General features: G+C 39.9%; 1 long non-coding RNA gene across 1 annotated transcript; it reads left to right on the top strand.

Annotated features, from left to right (window-relative positions):
• The first annotated feature begins 7,000 nt into the window (after positions 1 to 7,000).
• On the top strand, positions 7,001 to 10,141 carry LOC118944315. The gene is made up of 3 exons (XR_005039550.1): positions 7,001 to 7,242; positions 7,367 to 7,508; positions 7,730 to 10,141. It is a non-coding gene; the product is annotated as an uncharacterized LOC118944315 (long non-coding RNA).
• The last annotated feature ends 655 nt before the right edge of the window (positions 10,142 to 10,796 follow it).

Below are 10,796 nucleotides of genomic sequence, written 5' to 3'. Positions count from 1 at the left end.
CCAGAGAGAGAGAGACCAGAGAGAGACCAGAGAGAGAGACCAGAGAGAGAGAGAGACCAGATAGAGAGACCAGAGAGAGAGAGACCAGAGAGAGAGAGACCAGAGAGAGAGAGACCAGAGAGAGAGACCAGAGAGAAAGACCCATACCACTCGTGCACACCAAAAATCTGAGGGGAATGGGGAGTCTTATTCAGGAATTGTTTGCTTTTCTAAAGTCTACCAACATTGCCAGCAGGCAAAATAGTTAGACAAGCTAGCTACTCTAACTTGATTGATAGCCTGAAATTGCCTCCTGGTAGCATATCTGGGCTAGCTAAAATTGCTAGGTGGCTAGTATTATTACAGAGAAACAACAACAACATATATACTTATTTTTTTTTAACAGGACAAATGTGAGGGGACATATGACTCTGCGGACCCTATGGGCCTGATGCATCTGATCACGTTCACACTAATGTTCATGACTCACCTCTGAAACACTTGTATGCAACAATATGCTATTCATGGGTGACTAACATTGATGCAAAACCAGCTTGGTGATGAGTTTAAGGAAGGAGATTTCCAACTGATACTTTATCTGGGGTAACCAGGGCAGTTTGTAGAGTTACGATGAGCCTGATGCTTTATCTGGGGTAACTAGGGCAGTTTGTAGAGTTACGATGAGTCTGATACTTCATCTGGGGTAACCAGGGCAGTTTGTAGAGTTACGATGAGTCTGATACTTCATCTGGGGTAACCAGGGCAGTTTGTAGAGTTACAATGCGTCTGATACTTTATCTGGGGTAACCAGGGCAGTTTGTAGAGTTTACGATGAGCCTGATGCTTTATCTGGGGTAACTAGGGCAGTTTGTAGAGTTACGATGAGTCTGATACTTTATCTGGGGTAACCAGGGCAGTTTGTAGAGTTACGATGAGCCTGATGCTTTATCTGGGGTAACCAGGGCAGTTTGTAGAGTTACGATGAGTCTGATACTTCATCTGGGGTAACCAGGGCAGTTTGTAGTGTTACGATGAGTCTGATACTTCATCTGGGGTAACTAGGGCAGTTTGTAGAGTTACGATGAGTCTGATATTTTATCTGGGGTAACCAGGGCAGTTTGTAGAGTTACAATGAGTCTGATACTTCATCTGGGGTAACCAGGGCAGTTTGTAGAGTTACGATGAGTCTGATACTTTATCTGGGGTAACCAGGGCAGTTTGTAGAGTTACGATGAGTCTGATACTTCATCTGGGGTAACCAGGGCAGTTCGTAGACTGCTGGCCTACATTACTAGCGTAAATTCTTCTTCTGACACAACAAGGGATTTAATCATTTGTATGAGCTGTTCTGATGGAATACATATCTAGCTAAAATAAAATAGAAACACTTTTTTTTTGTGTGAAAATGTGGTATTTTATAGAAGGATTTGGAAGGACTTCCAGCTGGCCGCAAGTTGACCATGATCCAAGTTGACCATTGATGTGCAGTTGTTTGAGGATCATGCCAGCGTCCCTTAAGCCCCAATCACTGAAAAACATGTCATTACAGAGCACCGGAATTATGATCAAATGCAAAGCAGTTATTAACAGGAGGAAACAGTGTAACCTGACGCCATTTTTACCTTTATTTAACTAGGCAAGTCAGTTAAGTCAAGTCACTTATTTTCAATGACGGCCTAAGAACAGTGGGTTAACTGCCTGTTCAGGGGCAGAACGACAGATTTGTACCTTGTCAGCTCGGGGGTTTGAACTTGCAACCTTCCGGTTTCTAGTCCAACGCTCTAACCACTAGGCTACCCTGCCACCTCTACACTCTAACCACTAGGGTACCTGCCACCTCTACACTCTAACCACTACCCTGCTACCCATGCGTGACACAGCCAGGTGTCTTCCACCCCAAGTTAAGTTGGACACCACCACAAGTCAGACCCTGTAACTTGGTACACTTTTTACATTTAGCTTGAAAGTTGAATGAACTGTTAGTGTCTAATAAAAAATAAACAAATAAAACACTAATTAAATAAGTTTTTCAGTGTCAGTCAAACGATTTGACTACAACAAAACTATATACATATATATTTGTTTGTGGAAAAAACTAATTTCAGTGAAATGTGTAGGTTGAAGCAAGTGTGTAGGCCGGTTGTGTATTGTAATGGCTTTTGGGGAGTTTTTGTGGGCATTATTGCTTTGGTCAAATTCGCAAACACTTTCTAAAAATAATTGTAATCATGATAAAATATCTTGAATAACACAACGTATGTACCAATAACCAATAGGCCAGTAACTAGCACCACACTAGAGTTGTACACTAGGGGATTGAGGTTATTTTTCATGTACATACACAAATGATGGTAACCCTTTATTTGAAGGAATCTTTTATCTACATATTGTTATACCCGTTAATCATGTTGCTAATTCATCTTTTCCATTGTGAGTTTATGTGTAAATATTCTACATTTGCAAACTGTTAAGTAGTGTACCACATAACAATGCTCTACTGTACAGTACAGTACGTAACTATCATATCAAATTCTAGACAAATTAGCGTTAGTGACGATCTCTATATCTATTCTGGCTTTTTTTTTTTTTTTTGTCAATAGGAATTTCTTTATCTTCGTATTCTGTGTTTGTATTCATTATGTTTCATCAGCATTTTCAGAGGAAACAGGCTTCCTTCTTCACGACATGCCAAAACTCAAGACAGCTAAATCACGTCAAACTCATTCCACCAAGGGCCAAGTGTCTGTGGATTTTTGGCTCCTCCCTTGTACTTGCTTGATGAAATAAGGTCATTAATTAGTAAATAACTCCCTTCACCTTGTTGTCTAGGTCTTAATTGAATGGAAAAACCATAACCCACAGGCATTAGGCCCTCCATGGAATGAGTTTGACACGCCTGGGCTATATGCTAGGATGAAGTTTTCTTGTGTATGGTTTTGAACATTGTGATGCTAGCCTGTGCCCAGCCCCAGCATGCAGAGGAAATGTTCATTCATAAAACACATTGCGCTATATGACAAGGTGAGAGGACATGTCGTACCCGAGGCTACGTGTGAAAATGTCCGGGTGTAACTTTGCTAAACTGCAACACAGTAAGTATATATTTTGTACTAGACAAATTTTGTTCTTGCTTATATGAGTGTTAAATCCCAAATGTTTCCAAAACTGTAGGCCTATTGGAAGTGAGACGTATTTGCATTTTAGTCAGCGGGATGGGATTAAACAGAGTGTCAGGATTCTATTCACGAGGGAGCCAGCTGTGATTAGTAGGCCTACCAGCTGAGAACCCCGCAGGCTGTGAACTGGTTATAGCCCACTTGGGTTCTTGAGAGCTACATTAAGCCTGAAACTGATATTTCTGGTGAAAGGTTGACAATATATGGCAATTGTGGCATCAGGCAAGTTGAGCTTGCTCTGCGGTTGCTCCATTAGGCAGCTGATTTTTAAAAACTGAACACAACCAACTGCTAATAATTCCAGTAGCCCAACGATGGAGCTACACTGGGGTGTCACTAAAACGGTCAGTCGTTTTTTGTTTTAAATGTTGTTTTCTCAGAAGTCTTCCTGTTATTAGAATGTCCTTATTTCAACTATCGTTCTCAAAGGTTGCTCAAGGCCTCCACCTTTTGTTGTGGTAAAGTACTCCCTGAATGGGATCTTATTCAAATTAGACACTTGTTTACATGGAAGGGCCCATACATCAGATATCTGCGTTGTTCAGATATCTGTACAAAGATGCTACCTGGGACATTTAGATTATCTTCCTTCAGATTGGAAATTTGTTTTGTGTCTAAAGAACTATTGTTTTGTTTTTTGTAGTTCTCTTTTCTTTTTTTTTAGAGGAACAACTTTGTGCTGGAATCAGCAGGTGGGTTCAGTACTTCCTTGATTAATGTGCATGGTGTGAGAAATTGCGACTTACTGAGTTATCATTTGTGAACATGTATTTTTCATGACCATTTCCTACAGCTCACAACTGGGAGCAACACCTGTTGTCTGGCGATTCCTCTGAATCCCTTTACAATTTTAACTTCTCTGAATATGCCCGTTCCTTAGTAATAAGCTTTTTATTAAATGCATCAGGGAGTGTTGTCTGTAGCAACGGCCACATTTCTCTCCTCTTATTTGTTGTTTCTCGTGTTGATGTCACAGTTGTCTCATTTTGTTCACTACCCTGCTTTTCTTTGAGACAACGTGTCTCTCAGCGGACAACTTAGCGATGCTGCTGAAATGCCAATTGGAAAGCAAAAAATAATATCTCAACAGAGATGTGGAAGCTTCTGTTCTGTATAAGGCTCTTCTGGATTACTCCAGCATGGTATGTTTAATCCCAGAGTCAGAACAAAGTGTTGGCAATGTGTAGACTTTGTCAATGGGAACTGTTTCTACCTTTCCAGAAGCCCAACATCAGCAGTCCAGCTAGAACACATGTCCTTGATGCCATCGGACAGCTCAAAATCAACAACTTCATAAAAGACACAGCGGAACGACGCTGGTTTTGTTGACAAGTGGATCCAGAAGAAGCTCCAACCATTCTTGGAATCTCCATTCGGGAATATCCATTCTGTCTCAGATCCAAGAAGTTCAGTTGTCAGACCTACCCAATTGTGCATGTAATGCCATGATACCCAGTGCCATCTTCAATGCAATGGGTGACATGCCTACAATTGAATAAGAAGTTAAGGTAACATAGGCTCTGTTCTCTGTCTCCGTGTTGATGCTCTAAGCAACCAGTCAGCCTCCATGGACAGAACAACAGAGTGATATTCACTCATTTCATCCATTCCTTTAGAGAAATGACTCATTGGGTAATAAATGATTCTGGAAAGCAGAAACATCCACACTTCTCTGGGCCAATCCACTCAAGTCATCTGCTTAGGGGGATTTAAATGATTTAGTTTCAGATCCCATCTGTCTCGAACACCAGTGGAAGCACTGACTGGCTCCTGAGGAACTTTGGCATCTTTTCTGTTTTTGCAGAACTGCATGAGTTACACGACCTCAATCCCGGCTTCTCGAGCGTAAGTGGCCTAAGTGTTTTGTCCGGATGGTTATCCCCTCAATAACATTGCTGTGCAACTCACTGACATGCGCCACTTTATTTTTTCTTTCCAGTTTTATTTGTAGAAGGAATCATTGTCGCTGCTAACCTCAACCAAAATGGCACAGTTGACATTGAACTCTGGAACATTGAATGATACAGATGACATTGAACTCTGGAACATTGAATGACACAGATAACATTGAATGACAGATAACATTGAATGACACAGATAACATTGCATGACACAGATGACATTGAACTCTGGAACATTGAATGACACAGATAACATTGAATGACAGAGATGACATTGAACTCTGGAACATTGAATGACACAAGATGACCTGAACATTCTGTTTTGAGCGGATGGAGAAAGGAGTCTTTCAAAAAATATTGGTGAGTTTCTGACGCAACTGAACGCAAAGGAAGAGCTAATGCATTTTGGAGGAAGGGGAGAGGGGGGTGGGGGGGGGGTGACTGCATGCTTTCAACTTGACAAATAGCAATCCCCTGTGTCTCCCCTGTGTCTTCCTTGGTGGAAAGTGAAAGACACCAAATGAGCAACCTATCAATCTTGTACTTTAATTTATCAGTGGCAAAGCCATGATGAGTTGTGCTGATGACCTCTGGTGTTTAAACAGATTCCTGACATCCATTCAGTCATTAACAATGTGATGAATTGGACGTTTACCATCAGCCTTCAATTCCCACAGTTGGAAATCCTTACTTGCATGGTTTGAAGACATGTTACTTTTCGTATGGTATGTAATTCACTTGTAGATGTCCCATCATCCATTTCGTATGACATGTTACGAATTGCAATTGCAAAGAGTAGAGAAACAAAGTGGAGTCACATTTCAACGGCTCAGACACGAGACGTATGTGTCAGGTTCTACAGATGATTTTTTACTTAACTAGGCAAGTCAGTTAAAGACAATTTCTCATTTACAATGACAGCCTACACCGGCCAAACCAGGAGGACGCTGGGCTAATTGTGCACCGCCCTATGGGACTCCCAATCATGGCCGGTTGTGATACAGCCTGGAATCGAACCAGGGTCTGTAGTGACGCTAATGCAGTGCCTTATACCACTGCGCCACTCAAGAGCCCAATCACAGATTGCAAAGGGAAAACTAGGCGCGTCTCGGACACCATCTTGTCCCAGGACAAGCTAAACCGCTTCGCTCGCTTTGAGGATAACACAGTGGCACCGACGCAGCCCGCTCCCAAGGACTGTGTGCTCTCATTCACCGTGGCCGACGTGAGTAAGACATTTTAGCGTTCATCCACCCGCACCAACCACCATACTTTATTTTTTTGCCTTTTAAGTAACTTTCTGTTTTATGTAGCCACACCATTGGTAACATACTACTTTGAGTGTCCCGGATTTACATTCACTATTTTACATCTAGTCCAGGTTGTGTGAGTAGGGGCAACTTCCTATTAAAATTAGCCATGGATTATTGCAAATGTCAAGTATATATATATATATATATATATATATATATATATATATATATATATATATATATATTTTTTTTTACCCATTTACAGCATAGAACTTCTGTGTAGAAGACAAGGAATCACAAGAGCCCTGCTGAAATACCTGGTGATATCTGTTCACGTTGTCTGTCTTCTGTTGTAGCGGACAGTTGACATGTTGCTTCCTTGTCTAAAGAAATCCATGTATGCTACTCCATATTTAAAAAAATCTAAATCACCATTCATGTCTTTTAGTTTACCAGCAGTGTCACGTTCTGACCTTTATTTCCTTTGTTTTGTCTTTATTTAGTATGGTCAGGGCGTGAGTTGAGGTGGGCAGTCTATGTTTGTTTTTCTATGTTGGGGTTTTGAGTTCAGCCTAGTATGGTTCTCAATCAGAGGCAGGTGTCGTTAGTTGTCTCTGATTGAGAATCATGCTCAGGTAGCCTGGGTTTCACTTTTGGTTTGTGGGTGTTTGTTTTCCGTGTGTGTGTTTGTTGCCACACGGTACTGTTTCGGTTTCACGTTTATTGTTTTGGAGTGTTCAGTTTATGTCTTTAAATAAACGTTATGGACACTTACCACGCTGCGCATTGGTCCTCCGATCCTCCTCGGAAGAGGAGGAATGCCGCTACAAGCAGGAAATGTGCAATGTGGCTGACTAGCTTATAATCAACCTGGGTCCATAATCCAACTACACAACCTATTCTGATCTCAAAGACTTTTTAAACATCTCAGAGGTAAAACAATTGGTTTGCTTTTTTTTGAAAGTGCACCAATGGATTCTTGTAATTTGATGCTGCTTACGTGGAGATTTGGCTGGATAAAGCAGAATGCATTCGTGTTCTGTCTTCTCCTCCCCAGGTGGCAGTTCTAGAGCTGATACTGGACCCCACGAACCTGTCAAATGCAACTCTTGCAAATGTATTTCCTATGGGTTCTTGGGTCTTCAGATCTATGGGTGATTGGTCCATTTTTCCAATCATTAGCGGAGGTTTCTGCAAAGGTTTGGATTTTGATTATTGATATTGAAATTGGTTTATTGTCATCTTGGCAAACCAGGAGTGGTCCTAAGCTATTGCCATCTATGTAATAGATTGTGAACTACTCAGAATAGCTAAGGCAAGTCTCCAGCCTCTCGTTTTACCTACTGTTAATTATTTATTTTTTATAGCAATGCTTTTTCTCTAATACCGCTTAAATAGAATCGTTTATCTAATTTTACAGAGAAGCCGGACGGCTATTGAGCCAGGACTGAGACACCCTCTAAAACCTGACACTGACGACACTAGTCCCAAAATTTCAGACACTAGAGAGTAGTGTTCCAGGTGTCTCTCCCGTCATTCCTCCCAAGCATTTCATCTCAGTCATCCCAAGGAATATCAGCTGTGACTCCACTGATTTTCATTGCAATTTTTACAACCCCAGAGATTTGAATCTTGCAATGGGGAATGTAGGATGTTGTGGACTAATCTAAATTTGACCCAGCTGATTGCAAAGCCTACTCATCCAAACTTAAAGGACCCTACAACATTAACGTCGATTGCCCTCATATTTACAAATACTCTCGAGTAATATGCTAGGAGTGGAGTGTTTGCTTTGGATATTAGTGACCGGTGACCATTGTCCCAAATCAGATTATTATCTGAATGTACAGGGTGCTACATTTTGGAAAGCTGTTACATCAATGAAGAGTTGTCTCCTCTTCTCTTCCCCCAATAGATTCATTTAGATTCTGGCCAATACTGACAATTGATATCAGTCATGCATTAAATCACAATTTTATCTTTGCGGGCTACATATTTGAACGCATTTCAAAGACAGCTCTTAAAAAAAGAGTAGTTTGGATGTTGATGTTGAAAATCTATTGAATGATACTAGAAATGCTGGTCAGGAGTTTTATTTTTGGAAATTCACTGACAAAGTAGTCCTGGATGTTTTGCTAACATTACACCAAAACAAATCCACAGGGGCTGATCATTTGGATCCCGGCCTAAGTGTGTAGCTCAGTAGCTCACATTTTTAATTTAACATTGTTTTCAAGAAGTATTCCAAAAACATGGAAATCCGGATATGTGCCACCCTCTAAGGGTGGGCATACAAATGATCTTGACAACTATCGCCCCATTTTAATACTACCTTGTTCACAGTAGCTAAGATTCTTGAAATCTTGGTTAAGGTGCAACTTTGTTTCTTTTTACCTGATAACTGTATTTTCAATATAAACCAATCAGGGTTTAGGCCTGGGCGTAGTACTACGACAGCAATCACGCTAGTTGTTAATGATCTTGTCAATGCCTTGGATGCTAAAAAGAACTGTGCTGCCATGTTCATTGACCTGTCAAAGGGTTGATCATTCTGTTATCAAGAATAGGCCTGGGATATACAGCCTGCTTTTTGATTTCAGAATTATCTTAGCAACATAACTCAGGCCATCTTGACAGATGGGGTTGAATCGGAATTTCTTGATATTCAAAAAGGTGTTCTTCAGGGTTCTATTTTGGGTCCATTATTGTTCACCTTGTATATTAATGACATAGGAAACACTGTTGTAACATTCATATATATGCAGATGACAGTTTAGTATTCCTGTGCCAACCCAGTGCAGCAGGCTATTTGTGAACTTCATCATGAAATCACTTACAGATCTTAAATTAGTGTTAAATACAAGTAAAACCAAGCTCATGCTGTTATCTAGGTCACAAAATGTTGACTCTGAGGACCTGTTCATGTGCGCTAATAATGGAGCCCAAATTGAGCTTGTTTCTCAATATAAGTACCTGGGTGTCTGGATTGATGCATATAGAGAATCTGACTAATAAGCTAAGATCTTTTTTTTAATTTATTATATCAAAATAAATTATATAAATAAATAAATTATGCCTCAGTATTGAAAATAGGAGAAAGATTGTTCAAACAACGCTTCTCCCTGTATTGGATTTTGGTGACATTGTTTACATACATGTGGCACAACATCTGTTTTAAAAATAAAATTTGATTTGATTTGAAACCCTTGGGCACAGTACACCATTCTGCAATACGTTTTATCACAGGGGGCAATTTTAGGACAAATCTTTGTCTGTGTAAAAATTTCAGGATGGACCTCTGTAAGAAGAGCTGCACTCTCTCATTTATTTACAAAGCAATCTTACAGAAACTCCCTTCATATGTAACCTCCTTAATTAAGTTAAGAATCATAAGTTACCAAACCCGTCCTCGGGAATGGGCAACACTAGAGATACCTTCAGTCTCCACAGATTTGGGAAAATCTGAGTTATTTTCTTTTTTTTGCCCCTAATTTGTGGAACAATCTGCAGAGTTCACTGCAGCTAGTTGTGCTGGTGCCAGTTTACATTATTGATTTGAGAACCTCTATGTAGTTGAATATGATTGGTTTTATTAAATATGTTTATTTTGTTTGCTGAATTCTATTGTTTTATACAAATACATGTGTGTATTTATTATTCTGTAAAATCTTGTAAATCTTGTAAAATTGATTTTTAATCTCAATGTGACTCCCTGCTAAAATAAAAATAGTGCAATGTGAGTTTCAGCTCTGTTTAAAGGGACTAATGATTATTGAATATGATTTGGCATATACAGTTGAAGTCAAAAGTTGAACTACACCCAGGTTGGAGTCATTAAAATTCATTTTTCAACCACTCAAAAAATGTCTTATTAACAAACTATAGTTTTGGCAAGTCGGTTAGGACATCTACTTTGTGTATGACACAAGTCATTTTTCCAACAATTGTTTACAGACAGATTATTTCACTTATAATTCACTGTATCACAATTCCAGTGGGTCAGAAGTTTACATACACTAAGTTGACTGTGCCTTTAAACAGCTTGGGAAATTCCTGAAAATTATGTTATGGCTTTAGAAGCTTCTGATAGAAAAATTTACAGAATTTGAGTCAATTGGAGGTGTATCTGCGGATGTATTTCAAGGCCTACCTTCAAACTCAGTGCCTCTTTGCTTGACATTATGGGACAATCAAAAGAAATCAGCCAAGACCTCAGAAAAAAAAAGTTGGGTTCATCCTTGGGAGCAATTTCCAAATGCCTGAAAGTACCACATTCATCTGTACAAACAATAGTACGCAAGTATAAACACCATGGGACCACACAGCTGTCATACTGCTCAGAAAGGAGACAAGTTTTGTCTCTTAGAGATGAATGTACTTTGATGTAAAAAGTGCACATCAATCCCAGAACAACAGCAAAGGACCTTGGGAACATGCTGGAGGAAACGGGTACAAAAGTATCTATATCCACAGTAAAACAAGTCCTA

The sequence above is a fragment of the Oncorhynchus mykiss genome, chromosome 25, assembly GCF_013265735.2.
Source record: "Oncorhynchus mykiss isolate Arlee chromosome 25, USDA_OmykA_1.1, whole genome shotgun sequence".
NCBI lineage: Eukaryota > Metazoa > Chordata > Actinopteri > Salmoniformes > Salmonidae > Oncorhynchus > Oncorhynchus mykiss.
The sequence above is the reverse complement of the archived record's forward strand: the minus strand, read 5'-3'. Positions and strand labels throughout refer to the sequence as shown.